Raw genomic sequence first — 23,623 nt, forward strand, 5'->3', positions numbered from 1 at the left:
TGTCCTTGTTTGTAGGTCACACCCACTACAGCATGCAGGGCACCATACTGGCAATTTTCTCCCAAAATGGTTCAGGAGGGAAAAAAGTTCCTTGTTCTGTACTTGCAACTTTCCTGTAAGTTTGTGATTGTTTCAGAGCTATTTTCATTTTTTTTTAAAGATTTGTTTATTTATTTATTTATTTATGATAGAGATAGACACAGAGAGAGAGAGAGAGAGAGGCAGAGACACAGGAGGAGGGAGAAGCAGGCTCCATGCCGGGAGCCGGATGTGGGACTCGATCCCGGGACTCCAGGATCGCGCCCTGGGCCAAAGGCTGGCGCTAAACCTCTGAGCCACCCAGGGATCCCCTCAGAGCTATTTTCAAAAAGAAAAAAGAAGTGCCCCGCACGTCTGGTCACCTTCACAATGTCCATTTCTCCCCCTTTCTGTCCCAGTAGCAAAAGCCAGAAAGTTTGAATTAGATCAACATCCTCCAAATTCCCAAACTCAAGAGTTGGGCGATGAATGGCTTGAACTAATTAGCATAACCCCACCCCCTTGCCACAGTGATTGGTTCAGAAATGGTCACCCAGGTAACCCAGGCCTAAGCCTATCAGTGTGCTGTGTCTCCCTGCTCACGGGAATTGGCTAAGGGCTGGATACCCGAACTCAGTGCAATTAAAATGAAGCTCTGGAGTTTTGAGACTAGTTATGAGGAGGATTATGCTCCACCCAATAGGTGTGAAAGAACCAATATGGGAGGTGCAAGAGGTCATCTTGAAATCGTGAGAGAAGCCGTTCTGAGGATGAATTCCACATCCAGAGGAAAGCAGAGCGGCGGGAATCACAGAGAAACCAAACCATTGTCCCGATGTCTTCACAGACTTCTGGATCAAACCATGCCTGAAGCCGATCCCTCTGAAACCTTATTTTTAACTTTTTAAGTGAAATGCATTTATAATGAGAAGTGTACAAGTTATAAAGGAAAATCTAGAAACTGAACACATTGTATAACCATTGTATAACCAGCACCCAAATCCAATAAGTGAACGTCATCAGCATCCCCGGTAGGATGTCCTCTGCTTTCTTCAAGTCACTATATCCTGTCAAGGGTAGTCACATCCCTGAGTTTCACTAGCATAAATTCATCTTTTCTGGTTTTGTATTCTACATAAATGGAATTGCTCTGTGGTTCTTTTTTTTTTAGATTTTATTTATTTATTCATGAGAGACACAGAGAAATGCAGAGACATAGGCAGAGGGAGAAGCAGGCTCCCTGCAGGGAGCCTGACTCAGAACTCGATCCCAGGACCCTGGGATCACGACCTGAGCTGAAGGCAGACGCTCAACCACTGAGCCACCCAGACACCCCCACTGTCTGGTTCGTGGTCAACATATTTGTACGTATCTGTTGGTTATAAGCCTCATCAGATGTTAAGCTAGTAGATACTCCCAGTTTCTCAAAGTAGTTGTATAATTTTACACTCCCCTAGCAGTACTTGAAAGTTCAAGGTCCTTCACATCCTCCCTATCACTAGCTATTGTCAGAATTTTCCACTTTGGCAACTTGGGTGTGTGTCTCTCCCTGTGGTGTCTCCTGAGTGGAATCTCATTGTGTTTTTATTTATTTATTTATTTATTTATTTATTTTTATTTTTTTATTTATTCATGATAGTCACAGAGAGAGAGAGAGAGAGAGAGAGAGAGGCAGAGACACAGGCAGAGGGAGAAGCAGGCTCCATGCACCAGGAGCCTGACGTGGGATTCGATCCCGGGTCTCCAGGATCGTGCCTTGGGCCAAAGGCAGGCGCGAAACCACTACGCCACCCAGGGATCCCCTCATTGTGTTTTTAATTTGAATGTTCCTGATGGCCAGTGACATTGTTTGTGACAATTGTCAGTGACATTGTCACTTGGCCAGTGACAAGTTTCCTTGTTCCAGGCTCTGGGCAACGTGCTGGGCATACTGGAGTGAGTGAGACTGGAGTGAGTGAGTGAGAGGATGCTTTTTTCAGAGGCATATTGGCCGTTTGGATACTTTGTGAAGAGTCTGTTAAAGTCTTTCACTTTTTTTTTTTTAATAATGAGATTGTCACTTTTCCTTATTGATTTGTAATTTATATAATCTGAATATTGTCTCGATTGCTTTAAGCTGATCTGACTTGGATTTTCTGCAAGTTGTATCCAAAATGCAGCTTCATTAATACAGAGAGACTTCCAAGTATTTACTGCAGGCAACATTTGCTTTGTCTTTTTCACACCTTGTAATTGTTGTGGCCATGATTATACTATATTATGTAGGCACAATGTTGGGCTAGTATTTATTATGAAATTTCTCTCTCTCGCTCTCTCTCTTTAAAAAAAAAAAACGATTTTATTTACATATTCATGAGAGACACACAGAGAGAGAGGCAGAGACACAGGCAAAGGGAAAAGCAGGCTCCATGCAGGGAGCCCGACATGGGACTCGATCCCAGGACTACAAGATCACACCCTGGGCTAAAGGCAGCACTAAACCATTGAGCACCCAGGCTGCCCTGTCTCTTAAATTTCAAAGACACCTCTCCAACTCTCAAAGAATTTCCTCCTCTGAGTTATCTTGGGAGCAGAATATACAAGTAGAATGTGTGAACATGGGGCACCTGGTTGGCTCAGTAGTTGAGTGTCTGCCTTTAGCTCAGGTCGTGATCCTGGGGTCCTGGGATTCAGTCCTGTATTGGGCTCCCCACGGGGAGTCTGCTTCTCCTTCTGCCTATGTCTCTGCCTCTCTCTTGGTGTCTCTCATGAGTAAATAAATTTTTAAAATTTCAAAAAGTAAAAAAGAACATGTGAACTTGAGGGCAGGACTGGCAGGGACCTGAAGGTGACCCAGGATGTGAAAAACCCTTTAACTGGGAGTCAACCTGAACTCCAAATTTGGCCTCTCCAGGAGACCCCAGCACCTCACAATGGCACCTCCCTTCATCTGTGAGTGCCCACGCTGAATGGTGTCTTAAGTCAGTGAGAACATAGGGCAGCGCGCGGTGATAGAAGGACCTTGGACAATATCTTGGGGACTATTCATCGTTAGTTGGAGGGAATTGCTTAGGTCAGAGGCCACCAGCTGCAAGCCTACACATGGGAAATTAGACTTCAGATTATTTGTTTTTTTCTTTGAGAGAAAGTGAGCGAGAGCATGAGCCGAAGGGGGGGGGAGGGGGGGGGGGAGAAGCAGACTCCCCATGGAGCAAGGAGCCCGACATGGGGCTCCATCCCAGGACCCTAGGATCATCACCTGAGCCAAAGGCAGATGCTCCACTGACTGGGCCACCTAGGCACCCCCATATCAGCTTTATTTGGCCCACCCTACTTTCCAAAAATTTGAATCAATAGCCAACTTTTAAATTCCAAATTTGGAAGAAAATACAGATTTCTGGCTTCCCTTAAAAATGAGAGAATCTGTCAACATAGACCCTTATTCTCATTCTGTTAAAATCTGTTGAGGCTGAGAAGCTTGTCTCTCTTTAATGGAATCCCTGCTCTCTAGTTTTTCACAGACCCCATCAGCCCCAATTGTACCCCACCCCACTCTAGTTATGCATCTACATTATCTACATTGTCTCTGTAGGTGCTAGAATTTGACAGGTCTAATTTTTATTTTTTAATTTTTGGACAGGTCTAATTTTTAAAAAAAGATTTCATTTATTGATTCATGAGAGACAGAAAGAGAGAGGTAGAGACAGAGGCAGGGGAGAAGCAGGCTTCCTGTGGGGAGCCAATGCAGAACTTGATCCCAGGACCCTGGGACTAGATGCTCAACCACTCAGCCACCCAGGCGCCCTTGACACACCTAATTCACACCATTAAATGCATCACTGTTGGTTTTGTTGTTTTTGTTTTTTAATTAATTCACCCTTCAACATCTTCGAGTTATTCTCCACAAAGGCATTTAACCATTAATGGTGTAGATAGCAAGTCGTCCTGGGTGCAGAAACCTTCACTTCTATGTCAAGCTCCCCTGCACCTCATTGATGCCTTTAGTGGGAACACCCCTCAGATCCCATCTTTTCTCCTCTCCCCTTCCCACCATTCTAGACTCTGTTATGTCACTTCTTGCCCTTATATCATTTCTTCCTTTTTCCAGCCCATGTGTACAACGGTTCCTCCATTAGCAGAGATAAATTACTTTCAGGTATAGAAGGAAGTAGAGAATAGTTGAGGTCTGTTTGATGCCAGATTGGGGCTCTGTAACAATAATAACACCACCACAAATACTAAAACTATTACCAGTAGTTTTTTTTTTTTAAGATTTTATTTATTTATTCATGAGAGACACAGAGAGGAACAGAAACAGGCAGAGGGAGAAGCAGGCTCCGTGCAGGGAGCCTGACATGGGACTTGATCCCGGGTCTCCAGGATTACACCCTGGGCTGAAGGCAGCGCTAAACCGCTGAGCCATCCAGGCTGCCCCATTACCAGTAGTTTTAAACATTGATTGGTTAACTTCTCTATTGGTCAGGATAAGTTAAGTTACGCAGCTCATTCTTTCCTTTTCTGGGCTGTGTGGTGATTTTGTTCTGTCTTACTTAGCTAAGCAGGGCTTATGTACCATTCCCTGAGTGGCTCTGGGTTAGAGCTATCTAAAAAAAAAAAAATTAGGGGGCATCTGGGTGGCTCAGTAGGTTAAGCATCTGCCTTCAGCTCAGGACCAAGCCCCGATCTGAGCAGGGAGCCTGCTTCTCCCTCTCCCTCTGCCCTTCCCCTGCTCCTGCTCTCTCTCTCTCTCTCTTCCTCTCTTAAACAAACAAACAAACAAATAAATAAATAAATAAATAAATAAAATTTTGCATGGGATTTAGATGGCAGATAGCCACTATAGAAGGAAGGTCTGCACAGGACCCAGGCACTACCGTGGCTCATACATCTTGTCACTGATCTGCTGTCTCATCTCTTGGCTTGGGATGGGATCAGACCTCAGCTCCACCTGCCCCTGCTGGTTGTTCCTCTCCAGCTTCTGTGAATTTTGGGCCAGGCGCCTATGTGGCTCCTTGGGGGTAGGGGACCAGCTTCTCCTGCACATCATGCATAGAATTGAGGTTGTTGGAGATAAGAGACACATAGGGCTTCTGGTTCATTCTCATGGGTTCCATGTTGTTCTTAAAGGGTTCCAGCATCCCAGCTACAGTAGTCCCCCCCTTATACTTGGTGGATGTCTGAAACTGTGGATAGTACTGAACCCTATATATATACCAATGTTTTCCCCTTTATACATACCTACAATAAAACTTAATTTATAAATTAGGCAGAGGAAGAGACAAACAACAATGGCTAATAATAGAACAATTATAACAATTTACTGTAATGGAAGTTATGTGAGTTTGGTCTCTTTCTCAAAATATCTTTTTAAAAAATATTTTATTTATTTATTCATGAGAGACACAGAGAGAAAGGCAGGGACATAGGCAGAGGGAGAAGCAGGCTCCCTGCGTAAGCCCCATGTGGGACTTGATCCCAGGACCCCGGGATCACGACCTGAGCCAAAGGCAGATGCTCAACCGCTGAGCCACCCAGGTGCCCCCTCTTTCTCAAAATATCTTATTGGATTGGACTCACTCTACTTCTCCTGGTGAAATGAGGTCAATGGTGCAGGTGTTGGGAGGATTGCACACAACGAAGGAGGACCATCTGGTTCCCTGTCACAATTGACTTCAGGTAACTAAAACCCCAGAAATTAGAACTTCAATTAAGGAGTGACTATTTATGCATCCGACTGACTGACAGACACTTCATATCCAATACTAGCTACAGAGGCACAGACCTGGCATATACTTGTCCTCCCGAAACCCTCAAGGTCCCTAATTAGTAACTTTTTGAGGTTTCCACCTGCTGTTTCTGGGTCTGTGCTTCTCCCCGGTTGGTCCACGTGGATGATCGAGAAGTCCTACCAATTGCTGTAAGGAGATCCTCATCTCCCGGTCACTCGCAGTGCACCTGCCTCCCTACTGAGCACTGACTGATCATAAACAACCAGGACTCTTCCTTTATAAGATGACAGGTTTGGATTAATGCATTGCTTTTCAAGTCCTCCTGAAGAGAGAGGGAAAATGTGCCCTCTCATCTAGGGGCTTTAGGAATCAGCTCTTTGACAGAGATTTCTTTGAAGTCTTATTTTGGCATTAAAAATTCACATTTGAAGATTTGTGACAGTGACAGTATCATAGCCAATGAGGTTTACTGGAGGTATGATTATTGCTAAAAATTCACATTTGACTCCATAACATGACATTGTTCCTTTTTAAAAAAATTCTTTTAAAAAAGATTTATTTATTTATTTGAGAGAGAGAGAGAGAAAGCATTCAAGGGAGAGGGGGAGAAGGGGAGGGAGAGTCTCAAGCACACTCCGAGCTGAGCGTGGAGCCTGATGCAGGACTCAATCTCAAGGCCCTGAGATCATGACATGAGCCCAAACCAAGAGTCTAATGTTTAACTGACTGAGCCACCCAGGCGCCCCTTGTTCATTTTATTTTTAATTTTTAAAATTGTATTTATTTATTCATGAGAGCTACACAGAGAGACGCAGAGACACAGGCAGAGGGTGAAGCAGACTCCTCTCAGGGAGCCAGATGTGGGATTTGATCCCAGGATCCAGGGATCACGCCCTGAGCTGAAGGCAGATGCTCAACCACTGAGCCACCCAGGTGCCCCCTGTTGTTCATTTTAATGCAAAAGTGGCTTTTTCCTCAAAATATGAAATAAAATTGGCAATCAAAAATATTTGTCAGGGGAATGTAGGTTAGCTCAGCTACTATGGAAAACAGTAGGGATGTTCCTCAAAAAATTAAAACTACCATGGAATCCAACAGTTCCGCTTCTGGGTATTTATCCAAAGGAAATGCAAACAGTAACTCAAAAAGATGCCTGTATCCCATGTTCATTGCAGTATTTTTTACGACTGCCAGATTGGAAACAACCGAAGTATCCATCTCAATGAATGAAAGGATAAGAAAATGTGGTATATACACATGATTGCCAGAGGTGGGGAATAGGTGAAGGTAGTCAAAAGGTACACACTCCCTTTTACAAGATAAATAAGTCTTGGGGATGTAAGGTGCAGCATGGCACCTATAGTTAGTAATACCATATTGAATATTTGAAAGTTGCTAACAGAGTAGATCTTAAAAATTCTCACCATAAGGAAAAAAAATGTGTTATAACTATGTATAGTGATGGATGTTTTTTAAAAAAGTATTGCCAGAGATTAATGAATCCTTGGGGTTCCGTTGCATATCCCTGGGCTTATGCACATTCCAAATTGAGAAGCAGGAGACAGAATGGTTCATTTATTCGATCCCCCAATATTGCCTGAGAAGTTTCCTTGTTCCAGGCTCTGGGCAACGTGCTGGGCATACTGGAGTGAGTGAGACAAGCTCTGCTTTTAGGAGCTCGGTCTGGTGGTTGGGACAGGCTAGGTCAGCCTGTTTACAGTTAGATAGAGAAGCCCTGTAATTATCATGGATATGTGTACTGATCTCTGGCATGGGGCATAAAATACAGAATATACTAATTGGGGCACATTTGGCCAAAGTTTAAAGAGAGGACTGCAAAAAGTTTTTTGGTGGCATTGAGCAACTAGTCTTGTCTAGCCTCATCCATTAAGGCTTCCTGGAGGAGGTAAAACTGGAAGGGACCTTGAAGTATGCATAACCACAACAATAACACTATTTTTAAAAAGTAGTCATTGCTATCATTTACATAGGGCATGCTATGTGTCAGATAATATTCCAAGCCCACTATCTTTACTAAGTCATTTGGTTTTACAAAAATCCATGAGTTAGATAAGTTGTCCATTAACTGAACAAACGTTTACTGTGCATCTCCTCTTTTAGAGTGAGAAAAATGAAGATCGGAGAGGTTAAGGTATTTATCTAGGGCCACACAGCTAGTGAATTTTTAATAACACAATTTGATTTTTTCTGTGAACTTACTGTTCATATCTTTTATCTATTTTTTATTTGACAGGCAGAGAAAGCGCAAGCAGGGGGAACAGCAGAAGGAGAGGGAGAAGCATGCTCCCCACTGAGCAGGAAGCCTGACGCAGGGCTCTCAATCCCAGGAACCCTGAGATCATGACCCCAGTCCAAGGCAGACTCTTAACCAACCAAATCACCCAGGCGCCCCTCACTTTAACCATTTATAAAAGTACCGTTCAGTGGCATTAACTACACTCATGATGGGTGTAACCATTACCACTATTTCTGGAACTTTCTCAGCATCCCAGACAGAAACTCTGTACCCATCAAACAAAAACCAGCCCTCCCTTCAGCTCCTGATAACTTCTAGTCTGTCTCTATGGCTTTGCCTGTTTTAGGAACCTCAGATAAGTGGAAGCATTTAATATTTGCCCTTTTGTATCTGGCTTATCTTAGTCTAATGTGGTCAAGGTTCACCCATGTTGTAGCATGTGTCACCCTTTTATTCCTTTGTATGACTAATATTCCATTGTATGGAATACACATTTTGTTTCTCTATTCATCTGCTCTTAGAGATTTGGGTTGCTTCCACTGTTTGGCTATTGTGAATAATGCTGCTATGAACCCTGGTGTACAAGTGTTGGTCTGAGTGTCTGCTTTCAATTATCTTGGTGTATACTTAGGAGTGGAATTGCTGGATCATATGGCGATTCTGCATTTAATCTTTTCAGGAACCACGTACTATTTTCCACAAACGCCACACCATTATATGCTCCCATCAACAATGCACAAAGATTCCAATTGCTCCAGTTCCTTGCCAACACTTGTTAGGCTCTGTTCGCTTTTATTTCTTTTTTTTTTTTTTAAGATTTTATTTATTTATTCATGAGAATGCACAGAGAGGAGAGAGAGAGAGGAAGAGACACAGGCAGAGGGAGAAGCAGGCTTCATGCAGGGAGCCTGACGTGGGACTGGATCCAGGGTCTCCAGGATTACACCCTGGGCTGCAGGCGGCGCTAAACTGCTGAGCCACCGGGGCTGCCCTCGCTTTTATTTCTTTTAAGATTTTATCCACTTATTTGACACAGAGAGAGAGCATGGGGGGAGGAGCAAAGGAGGAGAGAAAATCTCTAGCAGACTCTCTGCTGAGCGTGGAGCCGGACCTGGGGCTCCATCTCACGACCTTGAGATCATGACCTGAGCCAAAATCAAGAGTGGGACACCTAACTGACTGAGCCACCCAGGTGACCCTCCGTTCACTTAAAAAATAAATTATAACCATCTTAGTGGGTGTGAAGTGGTATCTCATTGTGGTTTTGATGAGCATTTCCTTAATGACCAATAATGTGGAGCATCTTCTCATATGCCGGTTGCCATTTGTATGTGTTCTTTTGCGAAATGTCACTTCAACTCTTTTGCCTGTTCTGAATTAGGTTTTGGTTGTTGTTGTTAGGTTGTATAGGGTTAAATATTTAAATGTTATCAATCAAATTAGTAAGCTGTTAAATAAAGTGTGTTGTAGACTTCTGCCTTGATACCCGTACCTTCATAGAGACCTAGATCCATCTATTGATGGATGAATGGAAAAACAAAATGAGGTACAGCCACACAATGGAATAACATTCAGCCACAAAAACGAGTCAAGTACTGACCCCCCACTACAACATGGATGAGCCTTGAAGACATGCTAAGTCAAAGAAGCCAGGCACAAAAGACCACATGTTGTATGATTCCACTTGGATTAGATATCCAACATATGTAGGGGCGCCTTGGGTGGCTCAGTTGGTTAAGTGTTTGCCTTTGGCTCGGGTCATGATCCCGGGGTCTTGGGGACCCCACATGTCGGGCTCCCTGCTCAGCAGGGAGACTCCTTTTCTTCTCCCTCTGCCCCTCCTCCAGCTTGTGCTCTTTCTCTCTTTCTCATGAATAAATAAATTTAAAAAATTTTTAGATTTTATTTATTCATGAGAGAGAGACAGGCAGAGACATAGGCAGAGGGAGATGCTTAACCACTGAACCACACAGGCACCCCAATTAAAAAAAAATAAAAAACAGATGTCCAACATAGATAAGTCCAGAGGTAGAAATTGGTTAATGGCTGCCAGGGACTGGGCAGGGGAGAATGGGCAGTCGGGCAGCCCGGGTGGCTCATCACTGTTTCATGGTTACAGGATTTCCTTTGGGGGAGATGAAAGTTCTTGGAATTAGAGATGATGGTTGCACAAGACTTTGAATGTACTAAATGCCACTTGTGCACACGTTAAAATGGTTCATTTTCCAAGAGAGAAAGTTCATTTTTATTATGTGAATTTCACCACAATTTAAAAAAATGTTTTTTAATGACTCTATTTTTGGCTTGGATCCATGGTAGATCCATTCACCGTGATAGGGAAGCTTTAGAGAGCAATGATCTGGGAAATCAGGAATCTCACTTTTAGAGGTCTTAAATTTGATACGCCTAGCAGACATCCAAATGGAGTTAGACATCTGAGCCAGGAGTTCAGGGTAGACGTGGGGCAGGGACATAAATTTAGAAGTCATGGGGACATGGAAGGTATTTTAAGCCATGGGGCTGGATGAGCTCATCTAGACAGTGTTCGGAAAGGAGAGAGATGCCCCAGGCTCAAGCCCCCAGGGCCCCACTGGGGATCAATGTCAGGCAAAGGAGAGGGAAGCATAGAAAGGGATCGTATGGGAGGGAGGAGTGGGAGACCCCCAAGAGTGTGAAAATAAGAGTAAAAGATCGCAGTTAGACCACATATCCATTCACAGAGGACAGTTTAGCACCCATGGAATGGATGATATGTATATATCATCATATATCATCATATCATCATCTCATATATATATGTATATATATATATAATAGATCTATATCACCTATATATCAGGATGATATATAAATCGGAAGGGAGTTCTCTCTACACTGATATAGAAAGATTCCCTTCCTATGAATTGAGATGCTGACATCTTAAGAAGTATTGCTTACATGATAAAGCAAAGTGTATGACACTGTTTTTTAAAGGAAAGCCACAGGGGGTGTTATACAGGGAGAAGTAGTGACTTGCAGGGGAGAAGCCTGGCAGATGCCCCTTTAATCAGGGGATCGGAGTGAACACCCCCAGGGATGGGACCAAATGAGATGGTGTGCTCCTGCTTTGATGCACTCTCAGGGACACAGCATCCCTTCTGAGGGGCTCCCGCCCAAAGTACAGCCCCCAAACCTAATCTGGAGGGGGACATCAGACAGAGCAAGGGTCATTCTAGAAAATAACTGGCCTGGGGGTGCCTGGGTGGCCTCTGACTCTTAATTTCAGCTCAGGTCATGATCTCAGGGTCGTGAGATCGAGCCGCCAGTCAGGCTCCACACTCAGTAGGGAGTTTGCTTGAGATTCTCTCTCTCCCTCTTCTCTCTCTGCCCCTCCTCCCACTTGCTTTTCTCTCTCTCTAAAATAAACCTTAAAAAGAGTAAGAAAGAAAGGAAAAAAGAAAAGAAAAGAAAGAAAATAAGTAACTGGCCTGTACTCTTCAAAGTGTCAGGCCACAAAAGTCCAGAGAAGACAGAATGGGCTCCAGCGTGAAGGAGATCGGAAAGACACCAGGACTCAGTGCAGCTTAGGACAGACACCCCTTTGGAGCCTGGAAGGACTGGGCCGATCGGCGGGACTGATGGGAGCTGCCGATCAGATGGTGTGTGGGCTGAGTGCTGAGCGTCTCGTCTTGGGGACTACTGCGGATGTTTAAGAAGATGGCCTTGGGCACCTGGGGGGCTCAGGGGTTGAGCATCTGCCTTTGGCTCAGGTCGTGATCCTGGGGTCCTGGGATCGAGTCCTGCATCCAGCTCCCCGCAGGGAGCCTGCCTCTCCCTCTGCCTATGTCTCTGCCTCTCTCTCTGTGTCTCTCATGAATAAATAAATAAAATCTTTATTTAAAAAAACTTACTTGTTTTTAGGAAGTGAACACTGACATATTCAGGGGTAAGGGAGTGTGACGCCCACAAGTAGCTCTGAAAAATATGTAAATATATACAAGGGGCAGTAGGAGTGGGTGTGTTAGACTCCTGGGGCTGCCCTGACAAAAAGCCCCACAAACTAGGTGTGTGAAAACAACACAAACGGGTTCTCTCACGGTTCTGAAGTCTGAATCGAGGTGTCACTAGGGCCGTTCTCTCTCTGAAATCTCTAAGGGAATCCCAGCCTCTTCTGACTCTGGGGGGGCTGCTGTCAATCCTTGGTGCTCCTGGGCTCCTGGCTGCATCTCTGTTGTCACATGACCTCTTCTTACAAGAACACCAGTCACATTGGATCAAGGACCCATCCTACCCCAGGATGACCTTATCTAATTACATCTGCAATGACCCTATTTCCAAATAGGGTCACATTTGGCCTGGGGGTGTGTGTTAGGACTTCAGCCTATCTTTTTTGGTGGGGATTGGGGGGCAGGGGGTGGGGACGGGAACACAGCTCATAGCAGAGGGAGGAAAGAGAGAGAGGAGGAATGAGCTCACAAATGAGGCAGGATGTGCCACGTATACAGGAGTTTTGGGTTCTAGTCTTGCAACACACTAAGTTTGGAATTAGTTCAAAACAAAAAATTAAAAGGCATAGTGGCAAATGCAGCTCAATTTATTTGCCTAATCATCCTCCGAGGTGGGTATTGTTATCATTTCATGCCCATCCTCCAAATGCAAAAACTGAGGCACAGAAAGGCCTAGCGACTTCCCCAGGGTCACACAGCTGTCACACGGCTGGTAAGAGGCGAGGTCCCTTGAAGGCCGGCTGCAGAATCCACACTCTAGACTCTACCACATGATTCTGTGCTTCTCTGTTCCTTTTTTTTTTTTTTTTTAATGATTTTATTTATTTGAGAGAGAGAGAAAGAGCACAGGAACAGGGGCAGAGGGAGAGAGAGAATGGTGCCCCACATGGGGCTCGATCCCAGGACCCCAGGATCATGACCTGAGCCAAAGGCAGCTGCTTAACGGACTGAGGCCCCCAGGCACTGGAGGCTCTGTTTTTAATAAAGGAAGATGGGAGACCAGGAACTGGGGTTTGGGGGCACAGTGGGAGAGTTTGAATGACAAAGGAGATTTACCAACCACTGGTTGGAGAGGAGAATTTACTAGAAAAACGAGTGGGTTTCACACTTTGAGGTCTGTGGTACTAGATTTTCTGTGAAATCAGGAGGCTAGCTGTTTGAGGTTTTTTATATGTGTGTTTTTCCCTCTGCATGGGGACAGGGAATGACTTGCATGAGGAGTGGGGTAGAGGGGGGAGTGTGGCCCCCTTTCCCAGTCTATAGTCCATTTGCACCTCACCACCACCCCTGAGCCCTGCGATCTGGCGCTGGCTGGCCCGTGTCCTTCCCACCGACCACCGGATCTGTGTGAGTTAACTCTGGGAACAGAGCATGTCCTCCAAGCTGAGAGGGAGGGAAAGGCCTAGAAGGGTGTTCACAGGCCAAGAACCAAAGCAAACAAGGTCTGTTCCAGGAACAGGAGTCCCATGGCAGGGGTGGGGAGCGCAGGGCTGTAGGGAAGGCGGCGCCCCACATTTGGAGGGCCTCCAAAGCAGTGTGGGAAGTTGAGCTTGAGCACCGGAGAAAGCAGGGCCTGTGGTGTGTCCTCTCTGGCAGTCGTGGAGAGAGATGATGGACTGATGGACTGGGGGTCAGGGAGTGAGTGGGATCTGGGTTCGAATCTCAGCACTGCAGCGCATTTGCGGGGTGTGACTTGAGAAACTGTGATTTTCTGAATAAAGGCTTCCAAAGAGCACTGCTTTCTACTTGTCGGAACCCTGCTGCCTCACATGGCAAAAGGGACCTTCCAGATGTGATCATGTTAAGGATTTTTTTTAAAGATTGTATTTATTCATTCATGAGAGACACACAGAGAGACGCAGAGACACAGGCAGAGGGAGAAGCAGGCTCCCTGCAGGGAGCCCCATGCAGGATTTGATCCCAGGACTTTGATCACGACTTGAGCCAAAGGCAGATGTTCAACCCCTGAGCCACCTAGGTGCCCCCTAAAACTTTCTTTATGATTCTTTGGTCACATACAAGTTTTAGAATTCAAATGTATCAAGCTTGTTCCACTCCTCAAATCCAGTTTTTCAAAGCACTGAAAGCATTAGTGTGTTTCTGTGAATTATAGAACATTAACAATTGTAATCCTTAGTCACAATAATCAAGGAACAAACCTAACAAGGAGTTCTGATGAGTACCATTTGGAATCAAGGGGTACAAATGGCAGTTGTGATCTTAAACAAACCTCAGCATTCGATTAATTTTGGTGTCTTGTGTCCTTTGTGTAGTCGGAAGGGAAACCAACTTCCAAGATAAATAATCAAAAGGTTTTTTTAAACACTAGTTTCCTTTTTCTGTAGAAAATTATGAAGAAGAAAAAGAAATTGGCTAATTCTCCCACAGTCCAGCAATGGCCATGATGTTTCTTTTTTTTTTTTTAAGATTTTATTTAGGGATCCCTGGGTGGCGCAGCGGTTTGGCGCCTGCCTTTGGCCCAGGGCGTGATCCTGGATCGAATCCCACATCAGGCTCCCGGTGCATGGAGCCTGCTTCTTCCTCTGCCTGTGTCTCTGCCTCTCTCTCTCTCTCTCTGTGACTATCATAAATAAATTAAAAAAAAAAAAAAAAAAAGAGTGTTTTTAAAAAAAAAAAAAAAAAAAAAAAAAAGATTTTATTTATTTATTCATGAGACACAGAGAGAGAGAGAGAGAGAGAGAGAGAGAGAGAGAGAGAGGCAGAGACACAGGCAGAGGGAGAAGCAGGCTCCATGCAAGGAATCCGATGCAGGACTCAATCCCGGGACTCCAGGATCATGCCCTGGGACAAAGGCAGGCACTAAACCTTAAGCCACCCAGGGATCCTGGCCATGATGTTTCTTTTGGAAATGTTAACAGTTCTTAAGCGTGGTAAGAAAATGCCTTTAGAGGGCACCTGGGTGGCTTGGTGGTTGGGTGTCTGCATTTGGCTCAGATCATGATCCCAGGGTCCTGGGATCAACTACCGCATTGGGTTCCCCACAGGAAGACTCCTTCTCCCTCTGCCTGTGTCTTTGGCTTTCTCTGTGTGTCTTTCATAAATAAATAAATTAAAAATATATATATATATATATAAAAGAAAATGCCTTTAGTACATCACTCAAGTTAAGGATATGAATACTTAATGTATGAGAAAAGAGAAATCTGAAGACTGACAGCTCAGAAGTGCTATGTGGCTCCACAATCATGAAAGACCCAAGCTCCCTTTAACTTGTGGCTCCACCATTCTCTGCCAGATAGTTTCCACTTCATGGCCCAATTTGGCTGCTCAAGCTCCAGTCATCACATCTGAATTCCAATCATCAAGAAAGGGGACAAGGTAAAGAGTCACTAGTTTCCCTTTTGCAATACTTTCCAGAATTGGAAATCAATAAAACAGCAACAGGGACAGAGCTCAGAGACAAAACACCTAATGGAAAAGGGTAGGAAATAATGAGATTTAAGGCAGGATCAGCATGGTCTATTTCACCAAGGTATATAGTATGGCCTCAGCCTTTGGAAAGCCAAGCAGCCATCTCGGTCCCCCTGAACCCAGTAGCATCTGTGATGCTGTATTGCCGAGGTGACCATCACCTAATTCCATCAGTGGGGGGGATCAGAGAGATCATTTCCATATACCATCATTATCTGAACGCACATTGTCCAGTTGTTGAGTTTTTTTAAAAAAGATTATTTATTTATTCATGAGAGACACACAGAGAGAGGCAGAGATACAGGCAGAGGGAGAAGCAAGCTCCATGCAGGGAGCCCGATTCAGGACTCGATCCCGGGGCCCCGGGATCACGACCTGAGCCAAAGGCAGATGCTCAACCACTGAGCCACCCAGGTACTTGTTAATTGAGTTTTTGTAACTAGGAGCAAAAATCTCCTCATGCTCTCTATGTGTTGAAAAGTTTTCAGTTAAAATATGAAAGAATTAATTAATTCAGGAGTAAGTTGCTAAAATAATAAATGATTATTGTGAAAGCTGATTTTGTGACAAAAGAAAGGCTTACACATATTTAAAGAGAGAAGTGGATGCAAATATTAGAGAATGGGGTGGCCATACACATTTTTTTTTCTTTTTGGTGATACACATTTAAAAAGGACATAATGCCAACCAAAGCTGAAATTGATTTTTAAAATAATAAAAGAACAAACAATAAAGATTAGATTTTAGGAGCGCCTGAGTGACTCAGTGGTTGAGCCTCTGCTTTTGGCTCAGGTCATGATCACAGGGTCCTGAGATCGAGTCCCGCATTGGGCTCCCCACAGGGACCCTCCTTCTCTCTCTGCCTGTGTATCTGCCTCTCTCTCTGTGCCTCTCATGAATAAATAAATAAAACATTAAAAAAAATTAGACTTTATTGTGATTTACTATGAGTCTAATCTTTTTGAGTGATTGAGTGCGCTGGTATTCATAACATTATATAAAATAACCATTAACTCGCCTTGCTTTTGGCTCAGGTCATGATCACAGGGTCCTGAGATCGAGTCCCGCATTGGGCTCCCCACAGGGACCCTCCTTCTCTCTCTGCCTGTGTATCTGCCTCTCTCTCTGTGCCTCTCATGAATAAATAAATAAAACATTAAAAAAAATTAGACTTTATTGTGATTTACTATGAGTCTAATCTTTTTGAGTGATTGAGTGCGCTGGTATTCATAACATTATATAAAATAACCATTAATAACTACATTTAAGGGGGACCTGGGTGGCTCAGCAGTTGAGCATCTACCTTTGGCTCAGGGTGTGATCCCAGGGTCCTAGGATCGAGTCCCACATTGGGGTCCCTGCATGGAGCCTGTTTCTCCCTCTGCCTGTGTCTCTGCCTCTCTGTGTCTCATGAGTAAATAAATAACGATTAGAAATGAAAAGCAAAACAATAAAAATAAAAAAATAAAAAATAAAAAAAAGAAATGAAAAGGAGAACATCAAGTTTGCTATCTTAAAATTTGGGGGAAATGCTCAAAATCAACTATAACATCCATGATGAATCATCCTTTGGTCCAGATGTATGAAGTATAAAGAGAAATAGAGAATTTTGTTTTTTATTTTGTAGACCTTAATGTAGAGAATTCAGTTACTCATAAGCCCCCTTCTGGGATCTCATCTCCTCCCCGCCAACCCTCTGTGCTCTTTAGTGTCTGCTTTATGTATGCACCTGCCTTATTTGTTCTGTTTATAATAAACACTCTTGAATCTCCTACCCAACTTGGAAGGTGTGACGGTGCATTGTAATAATTAATTGTGGTAGATTGCTAAAATAATGGCCTCGATGAAGCATGCCTCCCTGGGCCACGCCTCTTTGCAGTGTGACTTGCCATTGAGAGGACTCAGTGGCAAAGATCCTGCTTCCCGGATTTGAGCGGGTCTTGTGGCTGCTCTGACTACTAGCCGCAGGCAGAAGTGATACAGTGTGACTTCCAAGCTAGATCTTGAGAGGCCTTGTTGCTTCTCCTCTTGTCACCCACACAATCACATACACACGTAGACATAAAACATACATATACATGCACACACCCTTATACACACATATACACGCACGTATGCCCACCCATACTATGCATACAAATGCACAATTATGTATTTACACATACACACACATACACATAAATACAAGCATTTGCACACATTTACACATGTATCTACAAAAACATATGCACATACACATGTACTCACACAAATACATGCATCTATGCATGTACACATAGAGAGAGAGATGTGCTGATATACGCATAAAGCATTTCTTCTTGGAAGGAAAATCGAGAACGAGTTATGGTCGTTGGTTTTAAGGAGGCAGGGAAGGGGGACCGATGGCAGAGTGCTTTCTATTTTCAATCCCGCGCTGTTGGAATTCCTAACGCTGTGCATATTTTGTTTTAAAATGTCCACAGGGGCTATTTCGGCTGTGGGATTATGGGTCATTTCTTGTTTGTTCTTTATATGGGCCCTTATTAAATAAAAACCAAACCACCACAGCCTAAAAATAAAATGTGCTTGAAGCCAAGACCACATTATTGGCTGCCACTACAGTGATTCTTTTCTCTTTCCTTGTTTTTTTTTTTTCTTCTGTCTTTTTCTGTAGGTCTGATCGCTCTTGTAAATCTGTTGCCTGAATAAGACACATAGCCCTATCCGAATATTCCAACCCCGATGCGTCCGCACATGTGAGATTGTCCAACCCAGCAGCTGTCACCACTCACATTCCTCAGGCTCCGAGAAATGACAGGAGCATCTGCCCAGGATTTATTCAGCCTTGGTGACATAAAAACTTCATCACTACAAATGCTTGTGTAATGAGCCTGAACACAAGGGTTTGCTGTTAGTCTAAATGGTTCCATTCTGGCCAATTTGGGGTATTTCCCTCATAACTTTTTCATTTATGATAAGAAATGACAAGAGTTTTGCAATTCTGCTCAGAAAAAAAGAAAATCCCCCACTGCACCACTTTGTGTCCTTCTGGATCTGTGTGACAGAGATTAGAAGAAGCAGCTGTTTAAAACCAGGTCACGGGAGCCAGGGCACTGTTGAAAAGAAAATGAGACCAGTGCATTTAACAACCACCAAAATGTTCAGGGAAAATACAATTTAAAAAATACAATAAATAAAGGTCTTTTGGGGGGTGAGGAATGCTGGCTGGCTCAGTTGGTAGAGCTTCTCACTCTTGATCTATGGGTTGTGGGTTCGAGCACCACACTGGGTGCAGAGATTATTTAAATATAGATAAATACATTCGTTTTGAAAAAAGGTTTTGAAAAGAGAGGAGAAAAACACATCAGCAAGATGATTTTAAATACATGCATTCACCATCTGTCAGTTTTTAAAACTTTTTTAAAAAGATTTTACTTATTTATTCATGAGACACACACACACAGAGAGGCAGAGACACAGGCAAAGGGAGAAGCAGGCTCCCTGCAGGGAGCCCCATGCAGGATTTGATCCTAGGACCCCAGGATCACAACCTGAGCTAAAGGCAGACGCTCAACCCCTGAGCCACCTAGGTGCCCCCTAAAACTTTCTTTATGATTCTTTGGTCACATATTAAGCTTCAGAATTCAAATGTGTCAAGCTTGTCCCTAATACCTTTTGAGCTTTGTTTTTCTATTTAGGAAAACATTTCCTCCACTTCAAGAACATCTACTAACTCAGCATTTATTTTCTTTTATTTTAACTCCAGTACAGTTAACACGATTCACCGTGCTTTTGAGCACTGGATGGCTCCACGGTTTGCACTTAAGTTTTTGACCCATTAGGAATTTGTCTCAGCAACAGGGACATAGGAATCCAGCTTTCAGTTCTCTATTCTCCAAAGATTTGGCCTCTTGGTTCTTATCCTGCCTGCTGATTTGCAATAACACTGCCTTCATCAAACCTAAAAACCTCGTATTTGGGGGGACACCACACTGTTAAGAATGTCATACGTTTATGATCATTTTACAGTCAGACTCTGCTTACTGGGCACCCCACCCCTCCCCTGCCACTTACATGTCCTTTCCAAAATTTCTCGGTTACTCTCATACCACAAGTTTTCAACAGCTAATCTTGCAACTCATAGGTTAACCTCCAGGAGCTGGACAAAGAGGCAGTGGGGAGGTTTCTCATTTTGTTTTTCAGTTAAAGTTACTAAGACCATTGACAGCTGTTCACATGGCTCAGCCTGAATGTCAAAGTCACGGGGAGGCACCCAGCCCGCGCCCCCCCTGGGCACATGAGTACGCACTCAGTTGCTAAACATTCACTTGCTTTTATGGACTGATCACGCAGGGATTGGAGCTCTTCCCTGGCAGCTGTCCTGAGCTTTCCTTGTCATTGAGCGAGACAAGGCATGTGCTTTGCAGAAATAGTTGCTAGAGTTTTTCAGGCACGGACGTGCCCATACCCCAAATCTAAACTCTAACCAAGTGTCCACAGGGATACACCTTCCAAAACAAAGACGCTTTATATGAAGTGCAAATATTTGTTCAGAGATGGCAGAAGACACTTCCAGGAACTGTAGGAAAATCTGGTTGACTTAGCAACATCCATGATTGTGGTTTTAGGGGTAATTTAACTTTTTTTTTAAGTACCGTGTTGGTTTTTTTTTTAAAGCAAAGAATAGAGAAAAAAGAAAAATGTCCAGCTATCTTGCCACGTCAGCATTCTAAAAACTTCTGTTATCAAATGTGAGAATTACAGATATGGATGATAACAACGTGTCCCCATATCACAACCCAGAACCACGGGCCACCTCCAATCAGTTCTCCACCTCAAGCAATGTCTTCACAGTTATTTTTCCCTCCAGGAAAAAAAAAAAAGAATTGATGCATATCCTACCATTTGTATAACCACATAATGGTTTTTATTTATACGTTAATGATTGATCCCATGTGCCCTCCTGCTCCTCGGTGGTATTTTTCACATAAAATGTTTTTCAAGTTGTTCTGAATCAGCTAAAGACATCTCAGCTTTTCTTTCTTTCTCTTTCTTTCTTTCTTTCTTTCTTTCTTTCTTTCTTTCTTTCTTTCAAGATTTTATTTACTTATTTGAGAGAGAGAACGAGTGGCAGAAGCAGCAGAGGGAGAGGGAGAAGCAGACTCCCTGCTGAGCAGAGAGCCTGATGTGGGATTCGATCCCAGAACCCCGGGACCATGACCCGAGCTGCATGCAGGCGCTCAACTAACTGAGCCACCCAGGCGCCCCCACAAGCTTTCTTTTTAAGGTCTAGGGAGTGTCCCATAGTCCTACAATTTACCCTACCCGTTCCACATTGACGGACACTTAGAATACTTTGATTTTTCGCTCTTACACAGGCTCCCCTTCGATACTTCTCGAATGGGTTACTGTGGCATGCATTTGACAGTGTATAATGTTGGTGAAAACTTCTAGAACCCAAAACAAAGGTCATCTTGAAAGTACAACAGCTTTTGCCACATTGTCCTTGGACTGATCCCCACTCCCAACAATATCGAGTGAGATTCTTCTATCACATACTTGCCAGCACTGGACATTACACAACTTCCAGAGCTTTTGGCGATCAGAAGTGTGGCAAATGGTACCTCATGAGTGCTGTCTACACCCTCAGCCCCAATCCATTGATCTGTATGTTCAACCTTCTCTCGTGGTTGTTTTTGCTGTGCATTTCTTTGGAATATATATATATATATATATAAATTTTATTTATTTATTCATGAGAGCTACAGAGAGAGAGAGAGGCAGAGACACAGGCAGAGGGAGAAGCAGGCTCCATGCAGGGAGCCCAATGCAGGACTTGATCCCAGGACCCCGGGATCACAACCTGAGCTGAAGGCAGATGCTCAACCACTGAGCCACCCAGGTGCCCCTGTACCAAATTATTTTAATTATAGGTTTATAATACATTTTAATATTTATTTAATCAGAGCCAATCCTCTTTCATCATTGATCAGAGTTTTGGTCTTGAACATTCTCTAAGTGCTCATGTTTCTTATCTAAGCGTGAAAGCCCTAAAAAGAACCCTCAGAATCACCTCAAATATGAAAGTGGAGTGTAATCATTGGCATTAGCTACACATTCACTGTTTTTTCCAGAACATTCCCGCCAAGACTGGGGCCCCACGACTTTGCTTTACTGGATGTGTACACTCTGCAAGTCCTCTTGTTTTTCCAGTTTTGCAAGAATGGATGAGCAGAGGCTGGAGTTTTAAAACTTGCCCCTCGGGAAGCTAAAAATACATCTAACCCAAAACATACTGATTTAAAAACTCAAATACAAAGCTAAAGATGATAGGAAAAGCCTTTTTCCAAGATCTGCAGCAGAGCTAATTTACCTGGCAGTGAGAGGTAATGTGGTTTCCACATGTGTTTGACTTGGTGGGTTTTTTAATGCGGGGAAAGTAAAAAGAACAGCCACCCTACTCCCCTCAAAAAAGATCCATGAGCCAGCTGCCAGATTTTTAAATATTTTTTTAAAAAATTGAGTTGAAAAAAAAAAAAAATTGAGTTGAGGGACACCTGGGTGGCTCAGCGATGGAGTGGCTGCCTTTGGCTCAGTGTGTGATCCCGGGGTCCTGGGATGGAGTCCTGAATCAGGGTCCCCACAGGGGGCCTGCTTCTCCCTCTGCCTGTGTCTCTGCCTCTCTCTCTGTGTCTCTCACGAATAAATAAATAAAATCTTTAAAAAAGAATAGAAAATTGATTTGAAATTCACATAACATAAAATTAGTCATTTTAAAGTGTACGATTCAGAGGCACCTGCCTGGCTTGGTAGGTAAAGTGTGCAAGGTTTGATCTTGGGGTCAAGTTCAAGCCCCATGTTTCAGGTAGAGTTTACTTTAAAAAAAAAAAAAGGTGCCATTCAGAGGTTATGTCATCACCACCTCTACCTAGTTCCAGAATATTTTCATCACTCCAAAAAGAAACCTTTAAGTCATAAGCAATAGCTCCTCATCCCCCCAACCCTGGCCCCAGGCAAACACTTAATCTACTTTCTATCTCTATAGCTTTCCTGAGTCTGGACATTTCATATAAATAGAATCATACAATATATGGCTTTTGTGCCTGGCTTCTTTCACTGAGCTTAACATTTTCAGGATGCATCCACCTGATAGTATGCATCAGTGCTTCATTTCTTTTTATGGTTAAATATTTGCTACTTAAGAAAAATAAAAACAATATGAATGCTGAGTTAGAAATTGACAAAGTAGGGATCCCTGGGTGGCGCAGTGGTTCGGCGCCTGCCTTTGGCCCAGGGCGCGATCCTGGAGACCCGGGATCGAATCCCACGTCGGGCTCCCGGTGCATGGGGCCTGCTTCTCCCTCTGCCTGTGTCTTTGCCTCTCTCTCTCTCTCTGTGTGTGACTATCATAAATAAATTTAAAAAAATATTAAAAAAATAAAATAAAATAAAAATATTAAAAAAAAAAAAAAAAAAGAAATTGACAAAGTAGGGGCACCTGGGTGGCTCAGTTGGTTTAACTGTCTGACTCTTGATCTCAGCTCAGGTCTTGATCTCAGGATCATACATTCAAGCCCCACATTGGGCTCCACACTGGTTGTGGAGCCTATTTTTTAAAAAAATGAGAAAATACAGGAAATCAGAATAAACCCTGATTTATAAACCCTGAAGGCCCCTCCCCTTGAATTCCTCCTCTGACCTTCTATCCACCCCCTTACTCCAAGGGTAATCACTGTAAGAAAAAAATACCTGTCCCTTCCTGAAATAAATATATTTGTATGCATTTATTGACAGATGTCAATATGTTATTATTCCTTTAAAAATATTCAATAAAAGGGATTATAACACCTTTTTTTACAGTATGGTTTGTTGATTAAAACGTATGGTTTGAGGGCACCTGGTGGCTCAGTTTGTTAAGTGTCCTACCCTTGGTTTCAGCTCATGTCTTGATCTGAGTCATGAGTTCAAGCACCCTGTTGGGCTAGACGCTGGGCATGGAGCCTACTTTAAAAAAAGAAATGCCTTCTGCTTTTGGAATTATATAATTGCTCCTGTTTTTTTTAACTAATTTTATATTTTATATATATATATATTAAAGTTTTTATTTATTTATTTATTCATGAGAGACATAGAGAGGCAGAGACATAGGCAGAAGGAGAAGCAGGCTCCCCTCAGGAGTCTGTAGGACTTGATCCCAGGATCCCAGGATCACAACCTGAGTGGAAGGCAGATGCTCAACCATT

Source organism: Vulpes lagopus, chromosome 2 (assembly GCF_018345385.1).
Source record: "Vulpes lagopus strain Blue_001 chromosome 2, ASM1834538v1, whole genome shotgun sequence".
NCBI lineage: Eukaryota > Metazoa > Chordata > Mammalia > Carnivora > Canidae > Vulpes > Vulpes lagopus.